The following is a 9,940-nucleotide window of genomic DNA, read 5'->3' as shown; positions in this document are numbered from 1 at the left end:
CCTAAACAAAAGTGCTTTAAGCAGGCTCCAAAAAGAGTGCAGGGAAGGTACCTGCCTGATGTCAATAGGCAGAGAGTTTCAAAGTGTAAGTTCTGTCACACTAAAAGGCCAATTTCTTGCAAGTGAGGCATGCATATTATGTGGCACCTGTAACAGTGATAATTCCATAAATTGAGGAAGAAGAGTGGGTAAATATGGGGTAAGGTGATCCCGCATGTTAACTGATCCCAAGCTGTTAAGGGCTTTGTATATCAACAGTAAAACCTTGAACCAGTGCAGACCTCTGAAGTGTTATATGCTGACGGGATCTTTACACCAACTGCAGTTTCTGGGTCAAGCACAAGAAGGGAAGTCCCACACTGAGTGCATTAAAATAATCCAGTCTTGAGGCCACCAGTGCCTGAGCTACTGTGGTCATATATTCCTAATGAATATGACTAACATTTCAATGGGTCTCTCTGAATACATCTTAGGTGGATGCAACCCTTTGTTCATCATACAGTCTGCTCTATTGTTTGGTCTTGCACCAAGGAAGAAGATGTCAAGAGTGGTTAAATCCTTATTAGCCCTGTCTTCGTAGCAATTCCAGCATTTGTGATATACTCATAGATGCCTGCCATCCATTCTCCTTTAAAACAATTGCATGCTGTGCAGGGGAACAACAGTGCTTTTTATTAACAGAAAAGAGAAGGAGGGTTTTTGCTAGGTAGTACCACCCCTCTAGTATTTCATTGGCTGCAGCCAGAACAAAGATTTGCTAGCAATACACTCCCTTAACAAAACACAAAAAAGCAGCCTTTGTGTGGCATGGCTAGTTCTTAACCTTACAATTTTAAGTGAAATATGTTTAATGGTATCTTCATTTTAGTCAAACTTGCGATAGAGACTGGATCGATTGACTGTACTGTATTGGTTTGTCAACATTGGTTTTGTTATTAGTCACAGACACATCCCGAGAAGTAAGTATCAGTGGAATCTTCTGCTGATTCTGAAATCACACTTCAGCAGCTGATCTTTGTTTCCATGCCAATGAAGAATGGAAATGCAAAGACCTGGCACTGTGGCCAAATTACCCAGCTCAGTAGATGGCTAGGACCACACAGGGTTTGTGGTGGCTATGCTAGCCAAATTGCATCTTGTGACTTATACAAGGAAATCACTAGCAGGTCCTGTTAATATTTAAACAAACAGTAGCAGAATGCTCTTCGATGCACTTTAGTGTTGTTAAAGGAATACCAATGAACTCAAAAGAAGGCATGGAGACTACCAGGTGTATGGATCCCAGAGCAATAATATATAGAGCCTTAATAGCTGCTGCATTAACATTATATTACAAAGGGCAGGGGGAGAATGGGGGATAGAAATTAGGTGTATACAGCTTATGGTTAGGGGTCCTAAACTTTACTGAGGCTGTGCACACATTTGGACATTTGAGAAACTGCTGTGGGCATCATCACAAAATGGCTGTCATGGGAGCCTTAGTAAACCCACCACAAAGGACAAGTAACTTGCAGAGTTTGGGAATGAGCCCCAAATTCAAAACCACAAATTTGCCCCTACAAAGCACAGTGAAATACCCATTGCACAGAAGGAAAACTGAGACAGCAAAATTATGAGATTCAGAGACTTCAGAAGGCTGCCATACAGCACCTAGAGCCATATAAAGAAACCATTGTGAGAAACTCCTCCACTGCACCCAATCGATTACCTGATTCTTTATAAGCCAGCCCTGCTCAAGTTCTTTTAAACAGCAGGAAGCCATCCCACAGGAGCAAAATGGAGAGTTCTTGACTGGGCCAGATCCATGTGTTGTGCGAAAGCAGGTTAGGTATTTCTTACTTCTGATGAGCAACTAGGGCCAATCAGTTCTCCAGCAAATGGAGAAAATGGACCACACTTTCTTGCCTGTCTCCTGAAAAAGAGGTAATAGGAAGCTTAAACAGAATCAGACACTATTGATCCGACTAGCTCAGTATTGGCTGCACTGGCTTGGATCAGCTCCCCAGGATTTCAGACAGGGGGCATTTCCAGCCCTACCTGGAGTTCCTGGGGATTGAACCTGGGACCTTCTGTATGCCAAGCAGATGCTATACCACTGAGCTACAGCTCTGGCCTCCAGAGTTCTACTGAAGTGGCAACAGAAGTTCAGGCTACTGCTCCTGGAGCCTTGCCTCTAAAGTGACTTGTCTCTTGGATGTGTTCCTATGTAAACTTTTGAAACTGGTTGTTTCATTTGCAACACTTTTTGTGGTGGCTTTCCTTTCTTGCTGAAGACTCCAATTTTGTTTTGTTTCCCAGTGCTTGACAGCAGTCATCTATAGCAGCCTTCACCAGTCTGGTGCCCTCCAGAACTTTTGGACTACCATTCCCATCAGCTTCTGCCAGCAAAGCCTGAAGACTACAGAAACCATGATGCAGTGAAACATGCATGTATGAATGTATGAAGGGACCTTAACTGAAGTGAACAATCAAGAGCACTGAAAAAATGGGAGTTCAAATGAAACCACCAACATTCAAACCGGAATATATATTTTTTTTTTTGCAGGGAAGGACATCTGCTGTTTGAAGACAGCAAACAAAAATGCAAATGGAGCTCTTGAACATTTCTCACGGCACAGCAAAAGCAATGGAGACAAAAGAAGATATTGCTACACATACCGCAATCTCTGAGCAGTGAGAGATTTCAGGGGTGTCGGTACATACCTTAGATTTTATGTCCTTGGAATGAAGGTCACTAGAGTAGAGACTGTAATGTCTTTGTGATACATGGTTTTATTTACACACATATACAGGGCTCCTGCTGGGAGGAAGAGCGGGATATAAAAATAATAAATAAATAAAATATACAGGCTGAGCATGATGGAAGGGCTCACAGCATCAATACTCCCACAGATCATGTTCATAAGAACATAAGAAGAGCCTGCTGGATCAGGTCAGTGGCCCATCTCATCAAGCATGCTGTTGTCACAATGGCCAACCAGATGCCCATGGGAAGCCTACAAGCAAGATCTGAGTGCAAGGGCACTCTCCTCTCCTACAGTTTCCAGCATGTTCAGAAGCACACTGCCTTCAACCGTTAGGTTGCTAGGGGAACCCCCAAAGTCATAGCTTTGGCTTTAGCACAGAGAGCACGTCTAGCTCCAGAGGAGACTAGACCAAGACTAGTCCTTGTTTTATTGTCCTTATACCCCTGGGGGCGTGGCTTCTAACCAGGTGAGGTGGGTGGGGGAAAGCCTGCCTTCTCCTTCTGGAAGCATCACTACCTAGCTGCTTCTATAGCAACACAACTATACTTCTCCAACTAAGGATGCCTAACAGGCTGGGCTAGGGTCATTAACTTTACCAAGAGGCTGGCTTGGCTGCTTCAGCAGCTCTTTCTAGTACAGGATCCCGTCTTGCATATATAAAAGCACAGGCTCAGAGGAGACCCAAATATATCATTCAAACCAGTCCTTTGACTCTATGACTAGCCATAGGACTGATCATGAGGAATGGGATGTCTACCCTTCCTGACCCCCCCCAAAAGACCCCCTTCTTGTAAATATGCCCACAGTGACATCATTGCATCACTTTTCACCTTGTTGCTGTTAGTATTGAAACACACACACACATGCACCCCAATGCATTGGAATACACTGAATTAAATGCTGCCCGGTTGAATCCCCAGACTCATTTTTCCCATCACAAACATCTGCTCAGCATAGCAGGACCAGTCAGTGAAGACTTTATAATGCTCCAGAAGGACACTAGAGCCTTCAAACAAGAATGACAGAAGTTGACTTTAGATATGAGCCCTATTCACACATCCAAAAGGATGTGACATAAAGCATGTAGGGAGAGAAGGTACGCATGCGTTAGCCTCACCCCACAACATCCCCCTCTGCTTCAGCTACAACTTTCCTGCAGTAAGTGGGAAGGTCTCATTGCGGCTTCTAACTGCATTCAGGTGAACACACTTAGAAGTCTCCCTGTGATCAGGTACCCTAGGTATGTAGGGAAACAGCCATAGCTCAGTGGTAGAGCATCTGCCTTGCACACAGAAGGTCCCAGGTTCAATTGCTGGCTTCTCCAGGTAGGGCTGGGAGAGATCACTGCCTGAAACTCTGGAGAGCCGCTGCCAATCAGTGTAGACAACACTGCGCTAGATGGACCAATGGTTCCTTGTAGCAAGGAGGCTTCTAAGCCTGTTCACCTGAATGTGGTTAGAAACCCCCTTCAGACCATCCTGCTCAATGCAGGAAGGGCAGGGATGGAGCAGGCACATGTTGGGGACATGCACCCACTCCCCCTTCACTATGCCTGCAAATGTCATTTTAAACCGGGGGGTGGGGTGGGACACCTCAAATACGGTGGGCCAAATGTAGCCCTCCAAGCGTCTCTCTCTGGCCCATGGGACTCTACCCAAGTCACACCCATCCCCAGCCACACCCCCTCTCCCCAGGCCACACCCCTTACTGCCCTGCTTCAGCCTTCCTTGAGTGTTTCTCCCTGGACAGAATGTGTCTTTGAACTCTGATAATGCCTCTTGCTTGCCTAGATGGAGGATAAAGAGTGTATGTATCTGTACAAAGGTTAAATTTGTATTCATAGCTCCATCCACTTTTGCTTCTAGTACACCACTGGTGTGTGCTCCCCCCCCCACTACAAAATGACAGAACTACATATGGAGAGGGCCAGTGGAAGCTGGGTAGTATTTGTGACTACTTGCCTTTCTTTTTTGATTATAATGCTGAGCATAAGTGTTAGTGATCACCTTTAAATGCGATACTTTAAGGACAGCCTCGTTTGGGTTTGTGTGCAGGATACCTCTTCTGGTACGGGCCTGCCCACTCCCTAAGATACCATGGAGAGGCTTTCTCCATGCCCCACCCATGGCTGATGTACAACTGGTCAAGAAAAAAGCAAGGATCTTCTCAGTGGCTGCCCCCAGACTATGAAATGCATTGCTCTGTTGCTTTGTTTGGCTCTGTCTCTGGCTACTTTCCACTCTCTGGTGAAAACGTGCCTGTTCTAGCAAGCTTTTGGCTTACCAGGCTGATAATGTTTTGCATAGCAAAACCTTGTTGTGGCTTTTAGTGCCTCCTTTCATTTTTATGTTGGCTTATTTTATATTGTTGCTTTCTCATGGGGATGTTGAATTTTACCGCCCTGTGATAGGACTTTTTTGGTGGCTTCCCATCTATGGAACCCCCTCCACAATGAAGCACTTCTGTCTCCACCACTATTGACTTTCAGAAACAAGCTGAAAACATTCCTGTTTACCTCCTAGGCATTTGATAGCTGAAGGGGACTGTTCCTGGCAACTTGGAGATCACGTTTTAGAAGGTTTTTAGAATGCTTTTATTTTTGTTGCTGTTAAATTGTTTTGATATGTTTGCCATCCTAGGCTCCTTTGGTAGGAAGGGTGGGATATACATTTAATCTTAATAACAACAACAATAATTATGTAAACTGTTCTGAACAATATGAACAGGCTAGAAGAGTGGGGGGATTAAATACATTAATAAAATGACTGGTCCTACTGCCAGCTTGTGCTAATAGGGTGGTTGTGGGTCCTACTTTACAGTAGACCGTCTTCTATTTGAAGGAGTCCTCTATTTAAAGGGCTGCCTAGTCCAAATCCCCTTTAAAGATAAAGAACCATCAGAAGGGAGACCAGAGACCTTGAAGATAACTATCAACAGTTTGCACCTGGACAGCAGACTGAGCAGGCACAAAGGTCACCTGGTAACAGTCTTCCCCGCTTTGGTGAGCTGCGTTGGATTTCTGTTTAAATAACGGCCATTAATTCTATATTGGCATCTATACATATATGTTTGCAGATCATTTTTGTCCCCTTTTTTGGTGATGCATTTCCTCTGTTTTGGGGCAGAAACTTTCTTCAGATAGAAATGAATGCTAGTTTAGCCCAGACATCTCAATTGCCATTTTGTCTGAAAAATTAGAATACCATGTAGCATTTCATAGCTTTCAGCCGACAGCATGTAAGGAAGGGGGGGGAGGGGGGAGTAAAAAAAGAACTTGCTAAATTATTTGCCATTTTCTCTCTTAGAAGCAGATGAGTTGGATGAATGCCGAACATATGCTCTGCAATTTTCCTATTTGCTTTGCTAATGGGTAAACAAGGAATCTTGTCAGAGGCAGGACCCACTAACTGGATTATTTCACATATAAAAAGCCATTAATGTCATGGGGAGAAATCCGAGGAAGGCTTATCTGTGCAAACAAACAATACAGATGTATAAAATGTTAAAGGCTAATCTTCATGTAATATTATCACCCCCAGACCCCCTCTATTACCAAGCAATGTCAGAATGAAAAATCCATGTGGTGTTTGAAGAAAAGTTCAGCAAGCTGACTAGATGGTGATAACTCTGGCTCATAGATTTTTCTTATACAGTAGGGCCCCACTAATACGGCGGGTTATGTTCCAGACCCCCGCCGAAAAGTGAAAACTGCTGAAAAGCGGAACTCATTGAATAGAATGATGCATGACGCCCGAAAACCGCCGTAAAAGTGGAACAAGCGCCGTATGAGTGGGGTTTTAGTCTAATTGCCTCTCATTGAGACCTCTGCATTAGTGAAGTACCTTAAAGTACAGCTCTGCAAAGCGGGGCCCTACTGTAAAATCAATGTGGAACAACCCCACCAGCTTCTGATTTAGCCTGATACTACAAAGGCATGCAAGATCAGCGGCTCCTCATGTAGCAGAATGCTTAAATGCATCCACTCCCAAGTCCAGGCTGCTTGCTGCTCTGACTTAATTGTACCAAGGCTGCAAGGAATTCATTAACAGCATTCAACTCTGCTGGGAGCTGCCGTGGATCGAGTATAGGTGCACTTCCTATTACATATTGCCTTCCTCACCTCCCTAGTGCATGGGGTGGGGAGCCTTTTTCAGACAGAGGCCTCCATTCCCACCTGAGCACCATTCCAGGGCTCACATGCCACTGGTGGGCTGGGCCAGAGGCAAAAGTGGGCAAAGCAAAAAATGGCTCAGGAATAGGGATGGAACGATCTGTCAGTTTCAGCTCTCTCAGATGCTCATTTTTCCAATCTTAAATTCAGCCCTCCACTTTTCTGCAGCAATTTTTTTTTTAGAAAAAACCTTCATGAAAATTCATCAGCTATTTAGTACAAATTTCTCCTAATGAACACATTTTTGTATGCAGTTTTGATTAATGTACACGTTTTCACAAGCAATTTCTCCTCATATAATGCATTTTTGTATGTTTTTATCACCAACGTATTCATTTTTGTGCACAACTTTCCCTTGTATATCCATTTTTGTAAATGTTGTTTGGCAGGAGAAGTGCATCTCAAAATTCGGAAAAGTCTGAATTACTAAGGATGGCCGTTTTGGTTCTCATGTTGTTTCAGAAAGTGTGACTTTGATAGATCCGTATTTGAATGTGAACTGCATCAATTTTTTCCTCCATCCTGACTGTAGAGGGTGCATCACCTGGGGAGAGTCCCAAGGGCCAGATAGAAAGGCCCGGAAGACCACATTTGGCCCCCGGGCCTGAAGTTCCCCACTCCTGGTCTGGAAAATCTGTTCCATCCACATACACACAAACCTAAATGTCCACATGATACTGTCCAGCAGGGCTTTTTTGTGACACTACTCACCACTACGGAGAACCCTCACCTCTTTTTTTGCTGCCATTTTGTGCTGTCGCCCATGGCACTTTTATCAAGGTATGATTACCGACACCTTATTTGTTACCCCCAAAAGCACAGTTGGTCAGTGATATTAAATGCTGCCAGGAGATCCAGCAGATCTAGCAGAGATACAGATCCCCTTCAGTTCCCTACGTAGGTCATCCACCAGTGACCAAAGCTGTCTTAGCCCCAAAACCAACCCTGAAGCCAGACCAAATTGGATTTTAGAACAGATTTCAACTTGTTTTTAATTGTTTTCAATGATGTATTTTAAACTCAGCGTGAAGGGCAGGTAATCAATTTAAATAAGAATAAGAATAATAGAGGTGAGAGATCTTTTTCAGCCTAAGAGCTGCATTCCCATCTGGGTCACGGGGGGGGGGGGCACATGCCAGTAGTGAGAACCAGGCAGGCAAAAATGAGCGAAACAACTTATGTAGATTTACCTTTGTTCAGTGGGCTTGTACACACTCACACATTCCATCCAGGCAACCAGGAGGCACTACCAGAGTTCAGAGACGCATTCCAGGCAGGCAAAAACACTCAAGGAAGATGAGAGATAGGGCCAATGAAGAGTGGGGGGTGGCTGGAGGGGGGCATACATGCGTGTAATCATCCAGGGACATGGGGTGTCATAGATCTATTACTTTTTGGGGAGTAGGGTCTCAGCCATGTCCCTAAGTATGAGCCAATCAGCATGAAAAGGGAGCGTGGTAGCCACTAAGAAGAGTCCTTGTCTTTTTGTGCTGATTAGACCCAAATTCTTCCAAGCTACACAGCAAGTGGATTGGACTGGGAAAGACCAACCCAAACTGTGTTTGCATTTTGACAACTTTGTAGGGCAGTACAATATCTCAGAGAGGAGGTCAGGTCTCCTGCTCCCCTGGTGCATTCACTAGAGCTGCCCAATTTCTCTGCTTTTTAAAGTTTGATAGAAATATCTATGGACTATAGGTATGTTCTTAAACCACAAGGTTTTTTGCCTATTAGTGAATAAACAAACACCCAAGGCACAGCCCAAATCTGCTCCCCCCCATTAGGGTTGCCATATTGCCCGGTTAGCCGGGTTTTACCCAGATTCTATCCATGCCACCCAGTGCCCGCTTAGTCCATTAGTTGGCCCGCCTTCTCAGCTTTCATTTTTTAAAGAAGCTAGTCTCTAGCCCTTGTGGATCCAGAGATAGAAAGCAAAACATGGAGGCAGGGTTCTGCCCATTTTGCCCAGACTTCCAATGCAAAGTATTTAGAGTTTTCACCATAGAGATGACCAGGACTTTAGAGCGATGCCAGTCTCCATCCATAAAGCCCATAAGCCTACGTCACTTCCTTGCTTTTTCTTTTAGAGCTTTGGCAGGCGCATGGGCTGCCCACAAGTAATTTTTTGTTGTTCCTGCAGCCACCCTTTGCTTGGTCAGGTTGCCATGGTGAGTCCAGGGGATGGTGTTTCTCGTGCGTGAGCCGGCAATGTCAACCCAAAGGGATCAATGTAAGAACATACTTTAGTCATAGAGGAGGTCTTGCTAATCTCTTGTCAAGTCTACAAAATCAAGTCTAAAATCCTTTCACAATTTCTGTAAAAGATTTAAAACCTTTTATCTTGGGTAACTCTAATATCACACCAATGTTCTACATAGACTTTGATTCGTAGTTTATAATAACATTCTCCTGTGTAGTAGCTACAAACTGCATTGATCACATATTATAGCCATTCTGTCCCTGTGTTATCCTATAGGTTTTTTTAAATGGAGCTAAAAAGATGAGTAAATATTAAATGTAGAGAGACAAAATATATCTTTTTAGAGAAACAGAATAAATGTTTTGATTGCTCTAGTAGAATATATTATCAGATTGTCTCTTTAGATGTACTTTGAAATGTACGTTAGACATGCTTTTTGAGACTAGTAAACTTGTATCATTTACAGTGCAATCTAATACATGTCTACTCAAGTAAGCTCCATTGGGTTCAATGAGATTTACTCCCAGGTAAGTGTGTACTGGATTGCAGCCTTAATTATTGTTTATGTTTGTCAGATTTTCTATGTATATATTTTTAAAATAAGAGATATGTGGAGCAATTCAAACAGATTTTGTTCATTTTCTTTCACTACCGCATACTGAGGATATTATCAGAATTTCCCATAGCCCTGAAATATATTGTTTCCAGTTAAGGCTACCAGAGCTTGGAAAAGTTACTTTTTTTGAACTACAACTCCCATCAGCCCCAGCCAGCATGGCCTATGGATTGGGCTGATGGGAGTTGTAGTTCAAAAAAGTAACT

Source organism: Rhineura floridana, chromosome 12 (genome assembly GCF_030035675.1).
Source record: "Rhineura floridana isolate rRhiFlo1 chromosome 12, rRhiFlo1.hap2, whole genome shotgun sequence".
Lineage (NCBI taxonomy): Eukaryota > Metazoa > Chordata > Lepidosauria > Squamata > Rhineuridae > Rhineura > Rhineura floridana.
The sequence above is the reverse complement of the archived record's forward strand: the minus strand, read 5'-3'. Positions refer to the sequence as shown.